This window comes from Emydura macquarii, unplaced genomic scaffold (genome assembly GCF_026122565.2).
Source record: "Emydura macquarii macquarii isolate MOO-44397 ecotype Brisbane River unplaced genomic scaffold, CSIRO-AGI_Emac_v2 contig_1230, whole genome shotgun sequence".
NCBI lineage: Eukaryota > Metazoa > Chordata > Testudines > Chelidae > Emydura > Emydura macquarii.
This window is the reverse complement of record NW_027131367.1, coordinates 3,690,082-3,716,829: the sequence shown is the minus strand read 5'-3', so window position 1 is coordinate 3,716,829 and position 26,748 is coordinate 3,690,082. Positions and strand designations below refer to the sequence as shown.

The 26,748-nt window shown below is 48.5% G+C and overlaps 1 long non-coding RNA gene across 1 annotated transcript in view; it reads right to left on the bottom strand.

Annotated features, from left to right (window-relative positions):
- Positions 1–6,303: 6,303 nt before the first annotated feature.
- The window catches only part of LOC137152587 (uncharacterized), a 100,364-nt gene continuing 79,919 nt past the window's right edge, over positions 6,304–26,748 (bottom strand). Inside the window, exon 2 of the long non-coding RNA XR_010919548.1 lies at positions 6,304–8,712. This is a non-coding gene — a long non-coding RNA (uncharacterized lncRNA). The remainder of the gene's footprint in view (positions 8,713–26,748) is intronic.

The following is a 26,748-nucleotide window of genomic DNA, read 5'->3' as shown; positions in this document are numbered from 1 at the left end:
CTGTTTTACAATAAGCTACCTGCTGGGGTCAGAGAAACATGAGAAAGGCGCTTTTCACCTCACACAAAAGCGGGGGGGTGGGGGGAGATCATTCTGAAAAGCTTGCAAAATGGGAAAAAAAAAATGGAAAAAAAAAAGACAACAGTGCCCCTTTTTCATCTTCCTCCAGCCTTTATTGGAGCCCATTTCTTTCCCGCTTTGGCTCACCAACTCTCAGCCAAGCTCTTCAGGTGACCGGCTCTAATCCAGGGCCATAAGAGCACGTTTGCCAAGTGAGGAGGTGAAAATCCAAGAGTGCTCACAGACAGGAAAAAAAAGAGAAGGTCGGTTTTTTTCTGTCTTAAAAGTAAAAAAATGTGGGGGGAGGTTAATGGGGTAGATGGTTTAATAAATCAGCTGAGAGCAAGAAGATGACAAGGACCCACTCCAAAAAAAAATTAAAAGGCTCATAGTAGGAGGGAATCAAAGCACAGGGGTCCCTTGGGAGCGGAGCTGGCGTTCATCTCTTGGTGTGGACTTATAACCAAGTGGCAACATTTTACATTCTCTTCCATGGTTGCTTTCGAGGCGGGGACGAGCTACAGCTGGGACAGAAGGGGTAGGATGGCTGTGTTCCAGGATCTTTGTAAGATTCCCTGTAACAAGTGCCAGAACTTGAACCCAGTCTCACCCCAGCTATCACGATGCTGGAGGGGGGAAGTGGAGAAGATGGGGCTGTATTTCCTTCCGCAGATTTCTTCCTGTGGGTAGGGTGTGGCTAGGTAGACGCATGAGATGGTGTGACAGCTTGAGCCAGGTGGGGCATGGCTAGTTGTTGGGGAAGCTTCTGACCAACACATCAGTGTGGTGGACCATCTGAGTCCTGCAACGAAGGCACCCCTCCCCCCTTCCGGTTCAGCCTTTCCCTGCTTTCTCCCTCCCAGCCCCCCAGCTCTGACCTATGGCCCTCCCACCCATCCAATATTCCAATCCTGGGCTGCTCCTGAGACGATGCTCTCAGCCATGCTGTTGTGCAGTGATTGTGTGGTTTGCGTACATGGCGACTATGTAGGGGCCCTCAGCAGACGTGGCCCAACCCAACACCATACAGAACCAGGGTGAACGGTGGGGGGGGTGCGCCACCTTTTCAACTCCATAGACCTACATAGGTGCCTATGTAGGGACCCTTTGTGAGTCTCAGCCTAACTCCTGTTGGACCTGAAAACCACAAACAGCTGAATTCAGCCTGGGGCCAGCTGCTTTAAAGAGCTCCGACTGGTTACTGCATCAAAAAGAAAACTGAGTGGTGACTTGATCACAGTGGATAAAGTACCTTCCCCGGGAGAAAATACAAGGCCCTAACAGGCTCTTTAACCTACTGCTGAAAGGCGTCACAAGAACCAATATCTGGAAGCTGATGCCAGATAAATTCAAATGGTCAATAAGGAACAAATTTCTGATGGCAAGGGTGATTGATCGTTGGCTCAACCTACCACAGGAAGTGGTGGCTTTTCCATCTCTGGCTGTCTTCAGCTCAAGACCGGAGAAGCCTTTCTGGAGGAGATGCTTTAGCCAAACCAGTGATTGTGCTTGTTACAAGGGTAACTGAGTGAAATTTACAGGCATGTGCTACCTAGGTCAGACTCACTTATCTTATGGTCCCTTCTGTCCTTAAAATCTGTTAATCAATTCAAGACTCAGATGTGTTGGCAGAGCTGGGTGTGGTGTTGATACTGGAACAGAGACATACCCCGGGTCAGGTGTGTGTGTGTATAAAGACACCTGCACAATGTTACGCCAGCTCTGGCCACTGTTGTCAGCCTCTCAGTTTTAAAGTTTCTAGGTGAATTTTGGTGCTGGTGAAAGACAAAGGAAAGTGTCAGTTTTCATTAGTGCACCCCCTACGACTACAGAGTCTGCAGAGCAATAAGCATTAATGAAGATTACAATGTATCTAAGGAATGGGATATGCAAAGCTTTAAGTGCCTGTCATTATGTTCTGACAGTGGTGAAGGGGACTGCGTTGCACACATGCTATATATAGGTGTACGGCTCCCTAGTACGATCGACTAGCAAGCAGTAGCTTGATGGAGCCAGTTTTGTGCCTGTAGATGAAAAGCTCAAACACTAGCCTTGGTGCAGCGCTTAGGAAATCAAACGGCCCCATGCAGCTCTGTACTGGAGCCTGGATCTGTCTGTTGGCAGTGACAGCCTTCCCCGTAGTAAATTGCAAAATGAAAGGCCCCACGGTGCAAGGCGTCGAGTGCCTCCCGACATGGGCTGGAGGGCTTTCATCTCCCACTGGAACCGATGGGCCCTTGGCACCGCCCTGGAGGTGCTTGGCCTCTTGCAGGATCAGGGCCAAAGAAAGGGAGACAAAAGCATTTCAAAAGAACCTCCTTCGGCATAACTGGCTAACCGCAGAGTGCCCTCGTACCGGCGAGCCCAGGCGCCAGACAGCAAAGCGCACACAAAAGCCAAAAGGCAGCGCTTGGGCCGAGTCAACTTACATTTAATATTTGCCTTTCGTAAAGCAAACTCATAAATCCCCACGAGTTTGTTTTCGCTTCCCGTTTGTATTTATTAGCAAGAGCAACAGGCTGCTTTTCCTCCTTAGTTACACAGGTAAATAGCAGCACAGCTCCCACACCCTTCCCTTTTCAACGGCCCGACCTGGTGTTTACTCTCCATCTCTAAACAAGACAGGCTTACATGACCGACAGGAAGAGCAAACAGCCTTTGAAGTAAATATTAGTTATGAACTCCGAGAGGTCCACAATGAGCAGCGCTGGGACCCACTTCTGCCGAGGGGCTGGGGAAAACAATTCACATGCCTCAGAGAGACAGCAGAGCCTGGGCAAGGCTGCATGCGTCCCAAGGCCCAGCTCGGTCCCCTGGCGTCTCCAGTGGCATTAGCAGGGCGGAGAGACACCACCACCTCAAGTCAGCACGTCCATGCCGGTGCAGATTGATCTAGGAGTAGCTCCCGGTAAGAACAGAGGAACTGTCAAATCGAGTCAGACCAATGGTCCATTTATCCCAGTATACTGGTTCCAACTCTGGCCAGTACATGAGCTTCAGGGGTAGCGTGCAGAACACAGCAAAGCGATCCACCTGTCTTCTGCTCCCAACGTCCTGCAGTCAGAGGTTTAAAGTTGCCCCGAGCACAAGGTTGCATCCCTACCATCTTCACTAAGAGCCACCGATGGACTTATCCATGATTTTTTTGAACCCAAGCATACTTTTGGCCACCACAACACCCCATGCAATGAGTTCCACAGGTTAATTGTGCATTGTGTGACACAGTATTTCCTCCTTTGTTTTAAACCTACCAGCTGTTAATTTAGTTGGGTAACTCCTATTTTTTGTATTGTGGGAAAGGGTAAAGAACACTTCTCTATTCACTTTTTTCTCACCATTCGTGATTTTATAGACATTTATCATACACCCCCTCGGTTGTCTCATTTCTAAGAGGAACAGTCCCAATCTTTTTAATCTCTCCCTGAATGGAAGCTGTTCCATACCCTTAATCATCTTTGTTGTCCATCTCTGAACCTTTTCTAGTTCATCTATATCCTTTTTGAGATGGAACTGGAGACAGTATTTAGGGTGTAGGCGCACCATGGTTTTATATAGTGGCATTATTCCTGTCTTATTTTCTATCCCTTTCCTAATAGTTCTAACCTTCTGTTGGACTTTTTGACCACAGCTGCGCATTGAGCTGAAGTTTTCAGAGAACTATTGACAGTAATTCCAAGATCTCTTTCTTGAGTGGTAACAGCTAATTATGTACATATAGGTGGGATTATTTTTCCAATGCGCATTACTTTGCACCTATCCGTGTTGAATTTCATCAGTCTTACACACACAAAAAGCGACTCCAATGATTTACATCCTATTCTGTTTATACCACGTGTGCACAGGCCATTGGCATCAGTGTGGACGAGTGTCAGTCAGTACTTTAGCTCTAACATTTTCAAGCACCCAGTTCAACCTTACGCAATAAGTGAAATGAGTCTACGAGGGTTCATCATAGTGATTATTTGTAGAAACCATGGATCAGTTGTCTTGGAGCTCATGAATTTTATTTTTCACTTTTTATTAAGGCAAAGTTACAATACAATGTGAACATAGTACAGGGGCTGTTACTGATTATGAATCAGGTTAATCTTAAAAGAAGCTGGCTCAAGATTCTGGTTTGGTGGCTGGACAGTCCTCCTCCTCACAGTATGCTAAAAAAGGAGACAATTTCTAAATTCCTATCCTCCTTTTGGTGCTTCTCTTGTGTACATACGTGGTATGAACGTTTTTCCATTACCAAGACAGTCCCATATTTTACTCTACCACAATTCCATAGGAGGGGGTCACATTTTTCCAATAATGCGCAATACGAAGTCTCGCTGCTAACGCTAAAAAAGAAATTCAGGTGTCGTTCTGTTTAAAATGTAGACCCTTTCCTAAAACATTAAATTCAGAGGTCAGGGCCTCTCCAGAAAGCTGGCATGTTGTGATAAGACGAATCTCTTTAAAAATGTCTCCCATAACCCACCTAATTCCAGAACACAACCACCACGTGTGGCAGTAGGTTCCCCTTTCTGTACAATGTCTCCACCAGAGCGTGGCCCCGGGTAACTATTTCAATAAAGAGAGGTGATTTTTTGTAAACCAAAATAGTTATATCAGTACGTGTGGATGTAGTTATTGCAGTACAAAGGTCCCTTACAGCAGTGTAGCTTATTCCCCTTCCTTTACCGAAACAAGCTATACTTGTTTAAGCACCTTTATACCACGGTAACTGTGTACAAACTAAGGTGGTGGTGCGTGTACACACGCCCTGAGCTTAGCTGAGACCTATCAGTGGAATGACAGGTTGGTGCAGAACAACGTGGATGAAAAAGCAGACCCCACTACATCTGCACCGTCTCCCTGAGCTGTGCATTGCGTCCCCATTTATTTATTTATTTATTTATTACAAGAACTGTACGAATAGAAGAACATTGAACCATGTGGTGGCGAAATGTGCTGGGGTGACAATTTGAGGTGGAAGCAATGGAAGCGTCCCTCACCTCAGTTCTAGCATGGCCTCCTCTACTAGAGGTTACTTTAGTCCCCATGATTTCCTACCAGCCCTAGGATGAATTCGCACCAGCTGTGATGGTAGCTTCTTTTGGACACACAGAGGCCTGTCCTCAAGGCAAAGGACGGTAACAACCCAACTTATTTCACAGAAGCCACCCAACTCCTGGGAGGTAGTAACCAGCAACCATGGCTTTAGTCCAGCCCTTCGTCCCTGACCCATCCTGTGCTCCTAGGGTAATGCACTAACTGACAGGTGGGGTAAGCAGAGAAACGTCTCTCTTCTGGATCAGAGAAGAACATTCATAGCCAGGCACACCCAGGCTCACAATCTGAACTATCCCCTGAAATCTCATCTTCCCTGGCTGAAATCCAAAATACATTTGTCTGTTCAAAAACACAACAGCTGCAAAGGACCAAAAAAAAAAAAAAAAAATCGGTTTTAACTGCAATAAAAGACGGGACAAGGCGCTATGGTAATACAAATAAACAGTGGCAGCGCCATTTGAAAAGAGCACTAGGGTTCACAGGTGTAACTGAAAGCAGATTTTGGCCCAATGAGTTCAAGTTCAGAAGCGATTTAAAATGGTGGTGAACATTACCCCATCCGATGAGTGCAGACACCATAGTGGAGGCTGGCGGGTGGAACTGTAGTGGGAAAAGCAACCAACAGGAGGGTGTAAGAGGAGTGTAGCCATTTTACAGTCACCAGTTGGTTGTGGTTCCTACTAAAGCTCCATCATTCCTCCCCCCAGGGGATAAATTACACTCACACTCCGTGTGTAACTGGCCATACACCATCATTGATGTTAGCACAGAAGTCGACCCAGAATGCAAAGTGTGATTGTTTTTTAATTGACCGAGTCCAATGAAGTTTTTTGTTTCTTCACACACCGATGGTAGGGACACTGGCATAGCTGACTGGAGCCATGCTGTGACAACAGGCAGGACTAGAGCCATGGTTTGAATTCTCTCCCAATAAATGGTTGAGGCTGTATTTGTAGCAGGAGAAGAGTATGATGAATCCTCAGCAGGCCGCAATGAGGGGGACTCAAAGCACCCATGAAAATCCAGGTTTGACTCACTGGTGGGAACCCTTTAATTCACTTGGGGTCTGTTCCTACTTGTTGCTGCTGCTGTACTGTGGCTAGGGTTAAAGAATGCCTCGACACGGAGCTCTGCTCAACGCTTCATGCATCCAGGAGGAGAAATACCTGTAAGATAACTCAGAAGTGCTCAAGCAGCTGGCTAAACCCCAGGATTACTCATTCATGCCATTTTAGCTCTTTACGCTCATCCTTTGGGTGCTCTGTGTACTTTGTATGCATATCATTACCACCCGACAGCACCACACGTTGCCGTGGAAACTGTTTCAGGAGACAAGTAGTTTGCACACAATTAGATTCTCCTCTCGCTTACACCAGTGTCACTGTAACAACGTCCACCCGGTTATTCTCCTTTATACCTGTATAAGCGAGAGGAGACTCAAGACCAACATCTGACCTGCCTTTGGGTCACTGGAGAATGGTGGGAAGAGAATACTCTTTGGATCGCATCTATTTTGCATCACAAATAAATCAGATTCCTTATTCTGCAGCTGGGCTCTCAGGTACATGCAATGGCCCACCATGCGGCAAGTTACAGGCCTAGCAGCAGAATTGGGCTCCTTAATTAAATGAACACATTTGAAGCTGGCTCTTGTGTCTTTCCCTACAAACCACACAAAACCATTACTGCAAACCCAAAAGCCACTCAACCATCATTTGATGTGGGGTTTCATAACACTCTCAAATTTCAGCCCAAGGGCACGAAAAGGGTCTCACAACCTTTTGAGCAATTCTGGGACAAAGTACAGTGTCACGTAGAAAATGAAGGGAAATACGGCATTTCTGCATGTTTGAACCCAAAATGCAAAGCAGGGGCAGGGAGCCAAGACATCGTGGTACCAGTTCAGAAGGTATGCAGGAAACCCCGCAAACTTAAACCACGAAGTGTTGCAGATCTCCGATCTAGACCCTTGATAAGAGAAGCATCATGGCACACCGAATGCAATCATGTCAAACATACAATCTTTATTCTAACTTGTCTTCTGTGCGAAAATAGCCCTTATGGAAAATCAAAAGTGGCATAAATCTTCTCCATTTGGAAAAAATCTTTTCACTCTCTGCATTAGTTAGTTCTCTTTTTACTGTATAGTTCCACAGACCACCTTCCCGTGTGTTGCGTGAACACTGGGAGGAGAGGAGGGAGATGACAACACAGATTTGGGAGCTGAAAACCTCACGTGGTAAGGGGAAGAAATTAAGAACTGGATGCACGTTGGAGACTGAACTCATGCTCATACTGTGTCAGGCTGTGCAGTTTAATAGGAATGTGTGGGTGGGATTAGGACAGGAAAGCAAACTTCCCATCTTGCAATAAAGTGCTGGGTACCTTTATATCAGACTCTTCCACTCTCCAGTTGTCTGACTGGGTCCGGTGTAGAGCTCTCAGAGCTAAGGTAGAAGAAATTGAGTAGCAAGAGTGGCAGTGAATCTTTTTTTTTTTTTTTTTCTTCAAAGAGCCATTTAACAGGTGCTGAAGGGGACACATTTTCCCAACTTGTACTGTTGCCTTGAGGCTCCCCTCACCGCGGTTACAGGTCTCAGGCATTCCTTCACCTGGTCCCCCACCCAACCTGGCTTATTTTTTAAATGAGGTTGCAACTATGCATTGGTCTCTTCTGTTTCAGATGGAGTCTCCTTGGGCTCGCACTGGACTGACGCATGCAGCACCATACGACGTGTCTTTTCCCTATAACATGAGAGGATCTGCATCTCTTGAGATGATCCCGGCAAACACCCCAAAGTGCTCTCCTCACCAGCCAGACACCAACGGTTTGTTCCCATCATTCCGCTCCCAGCGTCGCACAGCTTTAGAGGTTTTCACCTTTACTATTGCCACGGCAAGGGGCTGCTTTGTGGGTGCAACCTGCTCTCCGCACTGGGTCACAAACCAGCCATACTTACAGGACCAAGACCCAAAGAAGTCAAAAGGGAGACAGGGAAAAAAACAAAACAAAACAACAAAAAACACATCCACAGCTGCTTCCATGGAAATGGGCAAATGCTGGGCTCTTTCCAAGAAACTGGGAAATCAAGCTCTTGTTTGACTTGAAGGCACACAGCCATTCACCCCAACACATCCGGCCTCAAAGTCTCCTGGCCAAGAAGAGAACTGCCAAGTCTAAAGGCCCAGAAGAGTGCGTCTCTGCGTGAGAGTCCCCCAGGTAACGTCAGAGCCAGGAGGAAGCAGGGAAAAAACAGGGCAAAGCAGAGAAATTGAACCATAATAACTGCACCATAGGCAGTTGGCAAGGAGGCGGTTTTCCATGATTGGGGCCGTTAGTTGAAAGATCCCACCGCAGCCACCAAAACCATCTAGATTCCTGGAGAGCACAGGACAAGCTCCTTTCCCCCGGCACCTCGACTTCAGGTCTTGCAGGTGTTCACCTTCCTCAGACTGAGTCATCATCGGCAAAGCTTCCCTGAATTTCACTCCTGGAAGGAATGAAGCCCCTTCTGCAGAGTCCTGGCCCGTGCTCCAGGAGCAGGTTGGTTTTCCTGTTAGCATCCCATGTCCACATGCCCAGAATTCTTCTCTCTCTCGCCACAGAACCTGTAGGGAAAAAAGCAAGGAGTTAATGGAATGTCCAGGTTGCAAGCAATTGATTGTAACAAAGGAATCAGCATTTCCTCCGCTATTACTAAACTGAACATAAGCCACTGTCTTCAGTGATAGTAATGCAGGGAAGTGTAGACATCAACTAGCTAGCCTGACGGGTCCCTTAAAAATGCTGGGCCCTTCCCTGTAAGGTGCTTCGCATCTGCAGAGAGAAGCTGAGCATTCAACTCTTACTTAAGTCAGAAGCTCTCAGCGCCTTTTGGGAGGTACTGGGCCCCTTGCACAAATTGAGCCCTGAGTAAATATGAACCCAAATCCAAGTCCACAAGGACCGTACCCCGCAGGCTACTCCCCCTGAATGGGGGAGAAGCAGCAGACAACAGGTGCTGTTTTCCCAGCAGTCTCAGGGTAACCAATCAAAAAAAGACTTTTAATCAATTCCTTCCTTCCTTCCTGAGCTATGCTGGGGACGGCGCAGGGCAGGAGGAGGATTTAGGACCAGAGGGATTAAGTAAAGGCATTGACAACCTCAGCTAGCATGGGGAATGCATAGGTTGGGAGTGATGGAAGGGGACATGTGGAACCTTTTAGACTAGAAGCTTTCTGGGGCACAGCTTGCCGCCATTTCCTTATACTGCACCGAGCACAAGCGGGGCCCTGACCTGGCTGCCCTCTAGGCTCTACTGCAATATAAAAATGTTAAGCACCACCAGGAGTGGCACCCAACATCACCTTCCTCACTTGGACTGTATCTGCTCCCCTTCGCACAAGCTTGTCTATTTAGACTAAGCGCTACAGGGCACAGAGCGAGTCATCCAAAAGGTCTGTACAGCACCTAGTGCAATGGATTGAGCCAGATCTGGGAACATCGCTACACAACGTCTGGCACGACAAGATGGACCTGTCGCTCCAGATCCTTCATCAATTTGGCTCCGAAATCACTGAGGGCTGAGCATCACTGCTCTAAGCACCATCTCGGTTCGAAGTCAATTGTGTTGTAACAAAATTGGACGTAAAGCCATGGATGACGTGGGCTCAGTGTTTTGGATGCTGTCTGTGGGCACCTGTTCTGCCCTCTCGCCGCTCTCCGAAGCTCTAAGTTTTGAGCAGGTTAGGAATAAATGCAACTTTGCTCTGGGAATTTAACACGCAAGGACCAGCAAAACTGAGAATCAAACTGGGTCTTCCTCCCCGTTGCTCAGCAATGCCGTGCACTTGTCAGGGAACGATGAACAGGAGCGGAAATACAGGGAGTTGGGGGTGACCCCTGTGGTCCAGTACAAATATCCGGGTGGAGACAGGAGGAAGCAAGGTTTAGGAATGAAGTGTGTTGAGAAAGGGACTTGGGCAGAACCAATGACTGCTGTATATGCAACGCCTGCCCGACAAACCACTTCCGGGCTAACAAAGTCAGCTGCATGGTAACTAAGGGAGAGGACATCAGGCGGGCCATCTCTCGGGCAGCATGACGTCCTCTGGGCAGCATTTGGAAGGTCCGAGGACAAAGGTCGAGTGACGGGAGCAGAGCAATGCCAGCCCTGCAGCGGCTGCCTCGTGCAGAAGGGCGGTGGGGCAGAGGGATGAATCCCTCACACAGACAGACAGACAGAGACTGGTCAAGATGATCGGGCCCCAAATAGCTGAACGTTGCTGTCAACGGGTTCTTCCCACATGTACCATGCAAGGGAGAGTGGGGGGGAAGAGCACTGACCTGGCCTGTGACTTCCACTGAGGATGAGCTACCAAGAAATTGCTTCATCAAGGAGGCTCGGCAAATCCTAAACCCTCCGTGAGTTCCCCAGTATCAGGCTTGGATTTTCCTTTCCCCCCAACCCCCATCCATTTCCTGCCTCCTCAGCTGAAACACCGGGGGTCCCTCAAGAGCCGGGGGCGGTAGGTTGGGTTGGTTTTTTTAAAGCCACCATGGACCTGGGATTGCATTTGGGAGGGGCTGGGCAAGCGTTGTGAAGATGAAGGATCCAGGCAAAGAGGATCACACCCAGCTAGGGGTACATCTACACTTGGAGCTGGGTGTGTAATTCCCAGCTCAGGCAGACACACACGGTAGCGCCGAATGGGCTAGTGTGGTAAAAACGGCAGGGTCGCCGCAGCAGCACAAGAGGGGCGACCTCGGACCCGTCCGAGATGCTAGGGCCGTGCTCGCGCCGCTAGCCCATTCCGCCTCGGCTCCCTTCCATTTTTAGCATGCGAGCTCCATCAGCGTTACCGTGGCGGGGAAGTCTCCTTGGGCTGGGAATCACATGCCCAGCTCCAAGTGTAGACGTACTCCCGGAGGCTTCCCCACTTCTGGGCAGTGTTTAAACACAGCTAACGGCAGCTTTTTTAAAGCATAACTTACAGAGTGAATCAAATCTTTAACTGTGCCCCTGATCCGCTCCACTCCCATCTGGTTTCTGGAGGATCTTGTCCTTTAAGGAATTAGATTTTTCTATTCTTTCCTATTTCCCCAGCTTCAGTCAAAGAATCAACAGCATTTAATCGTTAACAGGGATCCTAATGAAGGTGCCACGCCTGGCTTCCCCTTCCTGTTGACACCAGTTAAGGGCTGGCAGGAGAGGTGGAGGTCTCTGCTCATGACTCAGTCACTCTATCACACCTCTCATACCTCAGGGAGCTCTGGAGAGTGAATGATCAGATAAGACTGGCACCCACATGCCAAGGTGCCATCCCAGTCAGAAATGCCACAGGTGGCTCTTGACATAAATAGCCAGCGGAGAGTGTTTTTTAAATTGGGGCTTGGGGGGGCAGGAAATCGTGCAGCCCCTCGGAGTTTGCAAAACCCTGTGCACAAGTGTCCCCGGCTCTTGCAAATGTGTTAAAAAATAAAACCCTTTAAGAGCTTCCAGATGTTCTGTTTATGTTGTGGTGTTGGTCAGGAGGCTAATATGCGGCCTCCCGCCTGCCGGGATGGAACAGCAGCAGCCAAGGGGAACGGCCTGGGGGAGTGGAAAAGGTCAGAACCCTTCTCCTCCTTTTCCACCTAACTCAGCCTGTTAACCCCTGCGCTGCTGGCAAATACGTAGAACCCCACCAGGAATCCGCCGCCCCAGCTCCAGGCCCTTCCCCTTGCACCACCCTGGCAATAGGGTGAGTGAGGCACATAGATCACCCGCACGCCAGTTTCCTGTGAAGCCTCTGGACCTTAACATACATCATGGATGGAAGGAGGGAGCACAGAAGGGAATTATCGTTTTACATGGCGTCCAGTTGGCATCCTGGCTTCGATGCAGAAGTCTTTAGTACTGGGTTCAAATCCTGACACTATCAGCACAAGTGACGGTGAGTTTCAGACTCATTCTAGGATCTAAGAGCCATTTTGTTTGCATCAGGATTACCATTATGCAACTTCAAAAGGGCTAACGGTCTCGCCTGAGGAGTAGGCTGAAGACTGGGATAACAGGGCCAGACGGAAGTGCCTTGGCCAGGTTGCGGGCTCAGGAGTGCAATAGGAGGATGTATGAGAGGAGCAGGAGGGGGAAAGGAGGTGCGAATGCAGACTGAGGTGCATCAGCAAAGCTGGAGGAGTGAAAAATGCACAGCACCTGCCAAGCTGTGGCTGTTCTCATCAGCCTAATCCAGAAGAACTAAATTCAAACACAAAATGTGATAGAGCATCTTCCTCCCGCTGCCAAAGCAAAAGCCATGATGCAACTCCAAAACATCACAGCTTCCCCATGGGCAGCAAAGCAAAACAGGCCTGGAAACCCCCAGGGACAAGGAAATGATTCTTATAGCTCTGGCCTCCTGGCTCCCCCAGCCCCCCCCCCCCCCCGAGAACTCTCTACCAACCCCTGAGGCAACAGAGCAGAGAAGAGAAAGCTCTGCCCGGCTGTCTGCATTAAGATCCGACGTGCCAAAGATATTTCTTAATGAGCACTGGGTTGGCAGACGCAGTCTCACACACGCGGGACTCAGGATTCTTTGCACAAGGCGGTGCAGTTACAGTGCGCTTCTTTTGAAGTTTCCTTGAGTGAGCTGCGTGGTAGGCAGCAATCAAAACCGCCATAAAACACCGATAGCGCAGCTGTGCGCGCAGGCTCTGATCTGTTATCTCACCCTCTCCCGGGGCGGGTGACGGGGGGGGGGTGCACTCCACGCGGCTCATTTGAAAAGGGCTTGCCGCAGGAGATCAAAGCCATTTCCTGAAGTGCCTCACCCAAGCCTGGCCTTTGCTCCCAAATGGATCATTTCTAGAGAGGGACAGAACTACTCTCACTGTACCCCAGAATTCAGGTCCAAACTCACTTAGCCCGGCAAGGGATGGTGTTCTTAAAATAGCCAGTACATCCCGGTTTCTATTGCACAATAAATCATACCTAGCAGCACTTTTTCCACCAGTAAACTTCCAAACCCTTTCCAAAGGAGGTCAATATCATTATCCCCATTTTGCAGATGGGGAAACTGAGGCACAGAAAGAACTGACTTGCCTAAAGGCAGATCCAGGAAGTCCAGTGCTCTGTCCACTACTGCCCCTTTCCATCTTCATCAGATGATTCTTCTGGTACTCAGAGGCATAACTACTTGTCGGTGCCCCAGCCCCGAGAGGAAGGGGCAGCTGTTCATAACATATCCTTCCCCATACTCTCATCCTCCCATGGACACCTTTAAAAGCTCTACCTGTTTCCGAAGCTGAGGATGCCACTGGACAGGATGAGTGGCAGCACACGTCTGCTTTGTTGGGACTCCAGGAAGCAGAGAAGGTTTGAGTTGGGAGAACTCTAAGGCCAACCCAGACTCCTGCTAGAAGCAGAACCGGGGACTCAAGATCTAATCTTCTGATCCAGTGACTTGAGTACTATCTTGTAGAAGAGATGTGATACTAGTGCCCTGCCCATTTCATTACCAGACCTTCCTTCCCCCTCCATGGCACTTTTCATGAGAGCAGGATATGAGCCCTGGTGTGCTGGCTGAATTACAGCTTGGGTCGTTACATTCTGTTAACAGTGAAATTCCCCTGCAGTTGCAACTGGAGAAATTATACTTCACCAGTGCTCCTAAAAGCTCCTCTGCTCCCCACCCCACTGCATTTCAATTGGGGGTCAAATGCTTCCTACACCAAGTCTATAAAATGCTTGGGGATCCCCCAGGATGAAAGCTACATAGAGCAGTAATGTATAGTAATAATGCCTGTGCAATTTCTTCCCCCAAGACGGCTCGGCTCACACACACTATCATTGGGTTACCCAAGAGCTCGGATCCTGGAGATACCAGGAGGTCAAATGACTTGGCCAATAGGGCCCCACATGCAGTGAGTCAGCCAGGTCTCTATGTCCCAAGGTTCCTCTCAACTCCAGGCCCTTTTTCCTCACACCACTAGCCCACACTGCTTCCCTCAGGGAGCGAAGAGAAAAAAAACATGAACTGCCGGAGCCCTGGACTGTGCGCAAGAGCCACAAGGCTGCAGGTGGTCAGTTCCACGCTCAGCGGCAGGCCAGGAAGAAGCCTACGTCCAGAGAAAACAGAAGGGGAGGCAATGGCAATAACAAAACAAAAACCGCAAGTAGGATGTGCGTTCCGATTTGTTTGCCTGAGATCAAACTCTCTTGCTTCCCCCTCCAGGTCCCCTGCCCAAATGCATGCTTCCGGGGTTTGACCACAGCTCGGGAACGGCTGCGTCTCTTTTTGCTATTTCATGCTTTTCTAATCCAGAACGATTCCCGGGGCTGGGAATTGTGTGTCTGTGGACAGGCTCAGTTCGACTGCGTGGGCAGCAAAGCAACACAGGCAAGGAAACAATTCGGACAGTTTTGGCCTCACGGCAGTCCCAGCATCCATTAGAGAAGAACTACCTGCCAGCTGCCTCTTGTCTAGAGGGTATTCCTCCTTTACACCCTCTGCCCTCACCCCTCTTGCACACTGGGAATTCTTTACACCGGATGTGCAGAATTATGAACATGCAGCTGGAGGCAGATCCTATTATTGTTAGTTATTATTTATAGAACCTCGTGATCCTATCCCTTTTGCAAGGTGCTATACATACAGTAAGAGACGTTCTTTACCCCCAGAGAGCTTCCAGACTAAAACAGGCAAGACAAAGGAAGGCTGGTTCTCTCTAATTTTCCAGATGGGGAACAGACAAAGTGACTTGCCCCGGCTCACATAGGGCACCTGCACCAGAGCAGTGACTTGAACCCAGATCTCCTGACGGCATTAACCACAAGCTCACCCTTCATCAGAAGCACTGGTTCACTCACGAAGGGGCTGAAATGGGCAAAAAGAAATCCTCTCAAGTGGAATCAATGGATCTACACCAATTTGCGCCAGCTGAAGATCTGGCCCACAGAGACTTCTTTAGCATAAAGAATAGATCCCATAGGCTTTTCAGCTTCGTCCACTACCGTCTCCTTGAGTCACTCACTTGGAAAATTTGTCCCATTTCCTGTCCCCGTGTGAGCGCTCCAGGGGTTGAGGAGCATGGTGAAATATTTTGGGGAGGGGAGCATGGTGGTGCTTTTCACTCCAGCTGGGTGGCCGGTTGAGATCAGAGGCTCCAGGGCGAGTGAGCACAACTCCTCGGCGGCTAACACGACTGCTCTCAGCGTGCATACAAGCCAGCACCACTTCAGTATTACTAGCCCTGTCATGGCCCTTGCCAGAATTCGCCTCATATATACAGAAAGGCAGACAAGTGTTCTCACAATTCACCGGGAAAAACATAGTGCTGCTAAGCTTGCTGCAGCATTGAGATACCTGGGATCCGTCCCCTGGACGTCTGAGGGCCATATATGAGTAGGGGGTCAGTGTGGACACAACAGCTTGGCCACACTCCACTAACTCAAGGCAATGCAATGAAGACATATCCTTAAAGATTACTCAGAGGTGCACACTGCTTAACTCAGCAGCTCTCCACTTTCCTTTTTTTTTTTTTGGTGCCCCTCCAATATTGCACTCATGTTGATCAGTGCATGCAATGCTGTCCAATATGATTCATCGAAGTTAGTTGGGTTGGAGGACTTAGGAGCTGGATCTCGACACTTTCCCCTCCATTTTCTCCTGGTCTTCTACTCTTTTCCTCCATAACTGTGGGGGTGTAAATGTGTGGGGTCTGTTTCTGCATAGCCAAAGAAAGTTCTGGGACTATACACAAAGAGACTTCCTGAGTGCGGCACCCCACCGCTTCTAAATCGTTGCTTTAAATCTGTTATCAGTCAAGGGGGGCTTTGCAGGCGGCGTCTAAAGTATTATGCAAAAGACGTGGTGTGAATTAAGGCTTTGTTGGAAGTGACTCGGAGAAACAGTTATATGTATAAGGTGTGTTCACACCATAGTATTTAGGCACAAGCATTACTACACTTCGGTGCTTCTTTGCTGGCTAGCCTAATGCCCCTCTTGTGGGCTCTGCAGGTAAGCGGAGAAGCAAGGGGAAGTAGGCTAGAGAGAGACCTGAAGACTGCAGCATGTAAGGATTCTCTGCAACAGACATAGAACCGGGTTTCAGCGGTTGCACTGTGGACGAAAGAGTTAAATAAAAGCATTTCACACACCCAAGAGACTCCTTGCTTCGTCAAGTAAGCTACAGCCGGCCTACGTGAACAGAGCTCATGGGGTCAACGCCATCCTTAGTGACGGGAAGCCACACCCCAAAACCCGCCACATCTGGAACTAAGGGGGGGGGGGAATGCGATCTCAGTCTCTGCAGAAAGGCCGAGAAGGGAAAAAAAAATGCAGAAAGAACTCCCCTCTCACTTCCAGAAGTAGTCCCTTAAGGAAACCTGTTCTATCTCTTCTCTTGTTGTAAACCCATTCAGTGAATAAATAATACAGCGGGACTTCACTGTCCAGGGCTGTATTACCTGAAATTCACTCCAAATAAAGTGTATGGGCAGGGAGCAGTTCACTTTTTTTTTTTAAAAAAAGAGGAATGTGAGCGGTTCAGTGGACGGGATACTGCTGTGGGAATCTGGACATCAGCGTTCTCTTCTGGCTCTGACCTGCTGTGTGATCCAGCAAGTCACTGCCCCTCTCTGTGCCTTAGTTTCCCTCTGCACCCTTGCGGTCTGCCTATTCCGAACGTAAGCTCTTTGGGGAAAGCAGCTAGCACAACAGGGTCCTGATCTCCATGGGGCCCCCCTCGACACTGCTATAAGACAAATAAGTAATACCGATAAATAATCGGACTCTCTCCGGTGCAACATTCCACCCTCTTCACCGAGGTTTTGGGCCGAAGGGATTATCATCGTTTACCAGCCTACGCGCTCAACATGAAAGCCCTGCCAAAAAACACAGAGCGCCTCGGAATGGATGTCATTAAAGCTCCTTACGCTGGAGGAAGCGAAGCAAGCCTTTTGTTCCCATGCCACCCTTGCTGGTAATGTGTTAATAAGTAACCATGTCCCAGACAGGTGCTGTCAGCTTAGCCCCAGGAGTTCTTGTTCAGTGGAAAGGTGAGTCACTTCCCTTTTATGGTGTAAACCACCATGAGTCATGGAAAAATGGTCCCTTTAACTAAACACACTTTCATGTTCACACACTCGCCTATTACTTCTCACACACACACACACACACACACACACACACACACACACACACACCAGCTCCCATGCCCCTGCTGCCTATAATGGACTACATGAGAGATCCTGATGAGGAGGTAGGATGCATGAAAATGGTCCCCCCAAGATTCTGTCCCCCACGGCAGGTTCCAAGATCCAGTCCAAGCCCAGTCAGAACCTCAAACAGAACTCATATCAGCCACAGAAAACCATGCAACGTGCCTTGGCTTACCACTAAAATTTGTAATAAGGGAGTGAGGCTCCCTTCACCATTTCCTGCTCTCACGTCAGAGGAACGATCAACCCGCAGAGCGGACACTGGCTTATCTTCTCAGTCGAAGCGCTCCGAGCGCAGACAACGTGAGGCTGACACTTTTCACCGGCAGGTCAATGGGGAGTCCCTGGCGATGGTCCAGGGAGGATGGAGAGTTGCTGCTATTCAACGGCTCTTCGCAAACCCACCCAAGACGAGTTTGGAGTCTGCTCAGAGGTGCGCATCACAAAGACATGGTCACAAGGGCACCCTTGTTGGAGGACTCCGCTGAGCAGAGATGGACTGAATGTCATGGAGACTGAGCCTCGCTCTCAGCCTGTAGTCCCTTCCAGATCACAGAAGAGGCAGACTGGCGGGTCGGGCAGAGACCAAACTGGTCTCCGCATGTGTTGAACCTGCTGCGTGGCCAGATAAAGAGCTTGACTCTCCAGTGCTCAAGCCAGGAGAACAAAAGCATCAGAGCGTAGCCCTGGGTTCAAAACTTTGCCTGGGGTGTCCAGAGCCGGGGGTTTCATTTAGCTTATTAGAAGGGGGCCAATCACCAATTCCTGGATCCGGACGCGGGCTTGAACCTGGATCCAAAATTCCCTCTTCTCTATCAGCTAAGTGACATTTTAAAGCCAGGTCCCACCCTTGGCTAAGGGACACTAATGGAAATCACTCTCACGGCATGGTTATAAAGATCTTCTCCGACATCCTTTCGCCGCTTGTATTTCAGACCCTTACCTCTGTGGGAAGGTGAGACCCGGTTCCATTCGCACAATTAATTCTGGCTCTTTCTACCCTCCTCCATCCCTACTGTATCCCATCTCTTTGGGAAAAGGGCACTGGCCCTTTAAGGTAATGCATGGGTCATGTTTAAACTGACAAGCAGATGAAAGAATGAAGAAAATCCCCTTTCCCCTTGAACAAGATGACAAACCCGGGTGATGTCAGAGTTTTGGAAACACTCCATGTAACCCACAGGAGGGGCTGGAGGCAGGTTTCATTCAGCCCCGGCACCTTCATTAAAAAAACCTCCCACACAGGATAATATCGTGATGGCTGGACTGATGAGGTGTCAGGTGAAATTATCTCCTGGCCTGTGAACTGCCCCTCTCCCCCCGACTTTACCTCTTCCACTGCTGCTCCAACAATCGTACCCTTCACTGACACTTCAGCACAGAGACAGGAAGCCAGACGGAGCAGACTACATTTGGGCCTGCACCAGTGGAAGCTCTTGAGGGTTTGACTATGCCATATGGAGGATGGGTGCTTTATTCAGTCACCCAGGGGCGGGGCAGTGCCCGTGACCTCCTAGATTGAGTCTAGTTGTCCTATTCCATAAAAGGAGAGGCTGCGTACTTTACAGTCACTTGAGTTCAAGACGTTTTGCCCCTCTGGGTGCTGCCAGAGGTGCAGGCGCCCACACACACTTGGTCAGAGAACGCACGGCGGCATCCACCAGCCCACACCTGCGCAGGGCAGCACCTTGGGCCTCCAAACAAGGGCATGCACTGAGGCAGGTGCCCATCGCCACTCTGCGCCTGCTCGACCGCAAAGCGGACTCTCCACAGCTGAAGGGAAAGAGGAGGGGAATGGAGCACCCGTTAGGGACAAGACATCCTGAAGAAGTCACTGTAAAGGAACCTCTCCTTCTTCTGGGAGCGTACATCCCTATAGCTATTCCAAGTCCGAGACGGGACAAGCATCCCGTAGGATACAGGGCCACCCTGTTATCAGGGCCTCTCCCTATGTGTCCTCGTTGGGAGGCGTGAGGTACTGCTCTACGCATCCACGGACCTACAGAGGCTGTTTTGCATTCTCCAGTCGAGAGCACATGGGTGGGCATGTGTCCTACAATGGAGCACTCCATAGGGACATATGCTCGAAGAAGTACGTGAAAGTCTCCAAGTAAGAATGACCTTTTCAGACGTTCAGCGACTCCTGAGGAATACCTCTCCCTGCATATCCCGTTCAAAGTTCTCAGGGTCTCTATAGAACCAGCACTGCAGATACCCACTATATAAACACATCCCGAGCTGCTGGAAATTTTAAGGAGACCAAGGGAGAGATGGCAGCCCTATGAAACACCAGCTGAATAAGTTGCAAGGGGACAAAGGAGGCGGCCTGCTCAGAAAGATGGGAGTGTTGGAGGCAAACCCCGCTCTCAATGGCATTTACTTTATACAAAAGGGGCTGGGTGTCTGTGTCATCATGTCTGTGGCCGTTGTGCAGCACATCAGCTCTCTCAACCACAAGTCGACATTAGCCAAACCGCTTGCCATGGCCCACGTTCAGCCCCTTGGTGATGTGCGGGGCACAGACGCTGATGAGCAAGGTTAAAGACACTATATAAGAAAGGCCATACTGGGTCAGACCAATGGTCCACCTAGCCCAGAATCCTGTCTTCCGACAGTGGCCAAGGCCAGGTGCTTCAGAGGGAATGAACAGAACAGGGAATTATCAAGTGATCCGTCCCGTCACCCATTCCCAGCCTCTGGTAAACAGCAATCCCTGCCCATCCGGCTAATAGCCATTGATTAACCTATCCTCCATGAACTTATCTAGCCCTTTTTTTGAACACCGTTATAGTCTTGGCCTTCACAATCTCCTCTGGCAAGGAGTTCCTCGGGTTGACCATGCACTGTGTGAAGAAATATTTCCTTTGCTTAGTTTTAAACCTGATGTCTATTAATTTCAATTGGTAATACCTAGTTCTTGTGTTATGAGGAGGAGTAAATGACACTTCCTTATTTATTTTCTCCACATCAGTCATGATTTTATAGATCTCTAACATATCCCCCCTTACTCATCTCTTTTCCAAGATGAAAGGTCCCAGTTTTATTGATCTCTCCTCATATGAAAGCTGTTCCATACCCCCTAATAATTTTTGTTGCCCTTTTCTGTACCTTTTCCTATTCCAATACATCTTTTCTGAGATGGGTTGACCAGATCTGCACACAGTATTCAAGATGTAGGCGTACCATGGATTTATAAAAAGGCAATACGATATTTTCTCTCTTATTATCTAACCCTTTCCTAACGATCGCTGCCATTCTGTTTGCAATGGCAGTTAAAAAAGCTAACTGAGCAGATGTTTTCAGAGAACTATCCACAGTGACTCCAAGATCTCTTTCTTGAGTGGTAACAGCTAATTTAGATGATTTTATATGTATAGTTGGGATTATATTTTCCAATGTGCATTACTTTGCAATGATCAACACTGAATTTCTTCTGCCATTTTATTGCCCAGTCATCAAGTTTTGTGCGATCCCTTTGTAACTTTTCGCAGTCTGCTTTGGACTTAACTATCTTGAGTAGTTTTGTATCGTCTGCAAATTTAGCCACCTGACTGTTTACCCCTTTGTCCAGATCATCTATGAATATGCTGAACAGTTCTGGTCCCAGTACAGAGCCCTGGGGGCACCACTATTTACCTCTCTCCATTCTGAAATCTGACCTTTTATTCCTACCCATTGTTTCCTATCTTTTAGCCAGTTACTGATCCAGGAGAGGACCTTCCCTCTTATCCCAAGACAGCTTACTTGGCTGAAGAGCCTTTGGTGAGGGACCTTGTCAAAGGCTTTTTGAAAAATCTAAGTACACTATATCTACTGAACCACCCTTGTCCACATGCTTGAGGTTAGGCTTACTTGCCTGTAATTGCCGGGATCACCTCTGAAACCTTTTTTAAAAATTAGTGTCACATTAGCTATCCTCCAGTCATCTGGTACAAAAGCTGATTTACATGATAGGTTACATACCAGAGTCAGTAGTTCTGCAGTTGCACATTTAAGTTCCTTCAGAACTTTTGGGTGAACACCATCTGGCTCTGGTCACTTATTACTGTTTCATTTATCAATTTGTTCCAAAACCTCCTCTAATCACCTTAGTCTGGGACAGTACCTCAGATCTGTCACCTAAAAACAATGGCTCGGGTTTGGGAATCTCCCTCATGTCCTCAGCCATGAAGACGGATGCGAAGAATTCATTTAGTTACTCCGCAATGGTCTTATCTACCCCTCTGTCAAAGAGTGGGCCTGCAGGAGCCTCCATGAGAATGAGATAATTGAACAAAAAGGCTGCAGATGTGACTTTCAAAGTACCCATGCTGCTCATTTACTCCCAAGATAACTCACTGAAATTGGAACTCTCTGCAAAGAGCTCCAAAGGGGAACCAATGCCAGAAAAAGCACGGTAGAGAACAGAGGGGGAAGAACTCCTCCTACACATTCAACGGACTGTCACTTTTTAAACTTAGCTTAATTAGGCTTGGAAGGATAAGACTTTGATCGCTAAATGTGGATGTCACCCTACATGCACAAAAACAACACAAATATTTCCATCAACAACAGAAATGTACAGCTAGGCACAGTAAGCAAAATGCTGCTTGAGAACTTACTAGAGTTTGATGTAAGGATATTTACTTGGTATATTTTGAAAAGGGACTTTGACAATGTGTGTTTTAATGGCTGACTCTCAACATCTACGGTCATTAAATAATTGCTGGCTAACCCTCCTCATAATTTCACACAACTGTTTACATTTAAATGGATAAAAAACCTGAAGCAAATGCTGAAAATAAACCAGGATTTTATCCTTCAAAATAATTTTTAAAAAATCAAAATCTGGCAAGCTCAGTGAAAACTGTTCACAGCTTGATCTCCCCTTACACCCCGGTAGCAGTCAAGCTGGACAGTTAAAGCAGCTGCTTTATTAAAGTGACCCATGATATCATGGCTTTAGATCGTCAAGGCCAACGTAGCAGGCTGTAAGGCCATTCCTGGTCAATCCTGGCTTCCAGAGCTGACGTCCCATCATCAGTGCAGGATGTCTTTTTAATGTCCTCTGTGTTCTGTCCTGGAAGGAGACCAGACTCAAAAATGACAGTCTTTTTCCTCCCAACGTTAGCATTTCTGGCACTTGAAAGACCATACCATCTAGCGAAGAGGGCCTGAGATTGGCCTGTGTTAAGTGTTTCCCTGACTGGGGCACTGCAAAGAGATTTGTGTGGGGAAAGGAAGGAAGGACCGGAAGAGCTTACAAAACGCCAAACCAGAGTTAAACCATGAAAAAGCCTTGGCTAATGAAGTCTGTGCTAACCTTCGAGTATCCTTGGTCTGGAATTCTCCGTTGGCGTAATTCATTAACCCCTTTCACGCAGGAGAGTCATGGGAAAACCCCAATGGGGAGTTTGCTGTTTTTGTTGCCATCACCCTTCCCACAGTCTCACAATCTGAACTCGGCCACTTAGCTCCTACACTAAGAAAGGAGGGATTCCCTGCCCTCCCCCCTTACTACTTTGGGGTTGTGCATAAATAGAGACCGCCACTCCTGGCCCACACAGCAAGGGTCTGCGTGAGTCCCGCTGAATCAGTCTGGCCGCCCCAGAGTAAGTGCGTTCTGTGCGTCTAACTACTGAAATCACACTCAACGGCTTGCTGCAGCCTAGAGTTACTGGAGTGTTAAATGGAGAACTGGAGTAAGCAGTTAAGAGGGTTGATGCTGAACGGCCCCTAAGTAAATCCAGCCAGTGGAATCTGAGCGTCCCCCACCTCCAACCTAAATCCTTCTTTATTAGGAGCACACTAATTCAGATTTAACCCAAGAATGCCCTGGAATCCCAGTTAATCCCACAGCAAACTCTTCCCTCTTGAAGGGCAACCAGTGTAACCCACCTACTCAGATATCGCCGCATATCCTAAATGGATTTGCAAGCTTTGAAAAAATGTCACGCAAGACTGCAGTGGCTTTTACCAGGTAAAGCAATGGACTGAACCCGTCTAGAGCTGCTCCCCTGAAGACTGCTTCAGTCAGAGGGAAGAGGGAAACCAGAGGGCCGTATGCGGTCATGTTTTGGGGGAATGTATGGCAACGCTGCACATCTCAGAGCAACATGAAAAAAAGGCCACGGAGATGACTGGATTTTTGAGCTTCCCCCACCTGGTTCCCTCCAAACAGCAATGCCCTCTCCATCCATTCTCCTCTCACTGCCAAAGGACCATAACGCTTCTCAGCTTCCCAGGAAGAAACTCAAATGCTCTTGAGGAAACATCAAACATCATCAGTTGCAATGTAATCTGGTGGCCCAAACTATCTGCATACCTGGGTGGTGTTCACAATACCTAAAGGGGGGGGCTGGGAACTCTCGAATCCAGCTCTGCTTGGATATAAATTGGGCTTTTCTAAGCCTTATACTCAATCTGAGCACAACAGGGTTTCTTTAGGTTGAATTTTCCTCCCACTTACAGCAGGGCAACTCTGCTGAATTCAGTGAGACGGAGGTGAAGTCCTGATCACCTGTATTCATTAAACATCCCGTGGCACTTTTCATAAGTAGAGAAGTAATAACCCCAGTGTCTGGACCAAAATCCAGCTCTGATCATTAATTGACCTACGTGCCTGGTGCAGGTGCCATGGGGGTTGGTATTCTTCAATACGGACCTCAGCTGCCATAAACAGTTTTGTTGCATTATGTTTGGCTCAATTCTTCTGGAGCGAAGTTTTGCAGAGAGGTTAGGTAATAAGCTGGAAAGAAAAAACTCCTGAATAAATCGATATTAACAGGCCAGAGAGTTTCCCCCAGTGAGTCCTGCATCCTATGAGGAATGCTGTACTAGGACTCTGGTTTTAATGTTTGTGAAAGAAAAAAGGCCGACCCTACCCGGCTATACCGCAAGCCCGTGTTACATGAACTTCTCCTCAGTACCACAGCTCTGCCTATGCCTCTCGGTGCTGTCCTGCAGCAACTCCTGAGCCGACAACCAACAAAACCAAAATGACGGGCCCAATCCCGGAAGGTGCTGAGCCACTTCCCTGTAAATGTCCCGCGGAAGCCAATGGAGGTGTGTGTAGGCTCTGCAGAGAAGGCAGGACCTTTGTATGAAGTCCTGAAACAACCTCAGTGGACATGGGCAGAGGGGGGGCGACTACTGCAGGGGAAATTTTAAGGAAAGCTTTCAACAGGAGGTTTTGTGGCAAATTCTGAGATGGGACAAAAACGTCCACTGGTGAGGATGAAGAAACTTCCAACTCTTAATTTCAGCCTAAGCCCCAGGGTGGACAGAAAACAGAACCCAGCAGCAGGACTGACTGGACAGCACTAGCATGTTAACATACAATACTATTCTGGGGCGCTGGGGGGAGGGGGGGGGGGGAGAAAGAAAAAGAACCATCAGTCTGCAAATTCATTTCGCAGCTCTGAGCTGATTCCTATCCCTAGGGGATTACCTATTTAAGCAGTGTTTTTTCCTGTTCTGACCCTAAGCTGATTAATTCCCCCCCCCCCTTTCCTTTTTTTCCCCCTGCAAAATGTGGATATCAAATGCAGGCATGATGTAACGTGTCTGGGAGAGGGAGAGCAAGAACTACCAGCCCCAGAGCAAAACAGCCATGGAGCACATCAGTGCTCAGTGAAGGAACTGCAGCTTCGACAAACCAGGAATTCCTCCATGCACCTTTAATGTGCCGTGTAATGGACTCTCATGCCAACACCACTGCATGGGTGCGTGGTCGAATTCACAAGCATAGTCTTTATCTTCAGGGGTCTTAATGAAATGGACCCGATCCCTAGAAGATCTCCCAAAGCTCCAAGACGAGGCTCATTGTCACCACCTTACTCCTGTGGTGCAATGGAAAAAACTTGTTTGTATCAGAGACAAAACACTGTCAGGGACTCCAAGAGCAAGGGGGACTCACACTGGCAGGATCTAACTACCCACCATGAGCCTTTCCACGCTTCTCCCAACAGCCTTTGCTAACAAGAGCGCGTAGCACAATACGAAATGACTAAAAAAAAAAAATTTCCACCCTCCTAGGCAAGAGAAATAGAGAAAAAACCACAGGGGAGAAAGTCTAGTAAGGTCGTTTCATGCACCACTGGAATATGCTCAGATACCACAGTGATGGGTGCAGTGTAAATTGTGCTAGGAGCTGGGCAGGCCCTCAAATTCGCAGGATACAAAGGTGACAAAGCCTCCTCCCCATGTCTGAGCTGCATCCACTCAGGAGATGCATCTCAGAACTCGGGTCTTAGTGCGGGATCTCCTCTCCACCGAGTTGGATTACGGCCGTTATTTGTATGGTGGTAGCACCCAGAGGTGCCAGTACGGAATCAGGCCCCCACTGTGCTAGACACCCTACACACGTTTGGGTGTATATAAACAGAATACGGGCAGTTACATTTGACAGTAACGTCAATGAGATGGCGGAACAGACTGCCCGCTAGTGCGGTTATAGCCCCAAGCAAAAGATCCCTCCCCATCACACCCTCAGAAACGATAAGAAACACGGCGTGTTGCACACAAAGGACACCCCATATTTAGCACCTCAGAATGGAGATTTTTGGAGCTGCCAATAACCCGCTCTATCTCCGGGGCACGGCCAAACGTAATGAATTGCCGCTGTCTCATCAGTCCTAATGCAGGCAAAAAAAAAAAAAAAAATGAGCTGGGTTTGAGAGTTAAGACAGACCATTTCCCTAGGCTAGAGATGGGTCCCCCAGATTCAAAGCCACCCCAAACTTCAGCAGAGTTTAGTTTTTGAGCCCAACTTTGCAGCTCTCCCGTCCGTCCACGTAGTCCCAGCACCTCAGCTCTTCATGTGCAGCCATCCTCTGTTTTCACAACAGAAGGCAGGCTTCGCTTTCACCGACCCCACACTAGCATTCGTCCAAATGTTGACTCACGAGTGAGCATAGAACTGGCCAAGTCAGTCTGTCAATCTTAGGTGCACATATGGCCCCAACTACTGGAGTATGTGAGCACCTCACAATCTTTAATGCCTTTATTCTCACAGCCCCCCTGCCAAGCAGGGCAGCGTTGTTTCCATGTTACAGATGGGGAACTCGTGGAGGGACTGGATACCTTTGTAGACCTGGGCCTGAGGTCACACAGGAAGTGCGAGGCAGACAAGAAAACTGAACCCAGCTCTGCGCGAGGGCACACACCCTGCTGAGCGAAGGTAAGGAAACACAGAACACACCCAGCACAATAAAAAGATAATTATACAATCGGATCTGGGAAATTAGCACAGCGAAAAAGCCAATCTAATTCTCACAGCAGACTCCAGGATAGGTTTGGGAGGTAAAATTAATTCACATCTTCAGTGAGACAGGCCCCCAGGCCAGGATTAGGGTTTACTGCAGAGACAGAGTGGAGAAGCTTGAAAAACCATCCCCACCCTAAATCTGGCCTTTGGATATAGGCAAAGCCGGGCTACTCCCTCTCTCCGCTCCTGACGCTCAGCATTAAACGCACACACAAA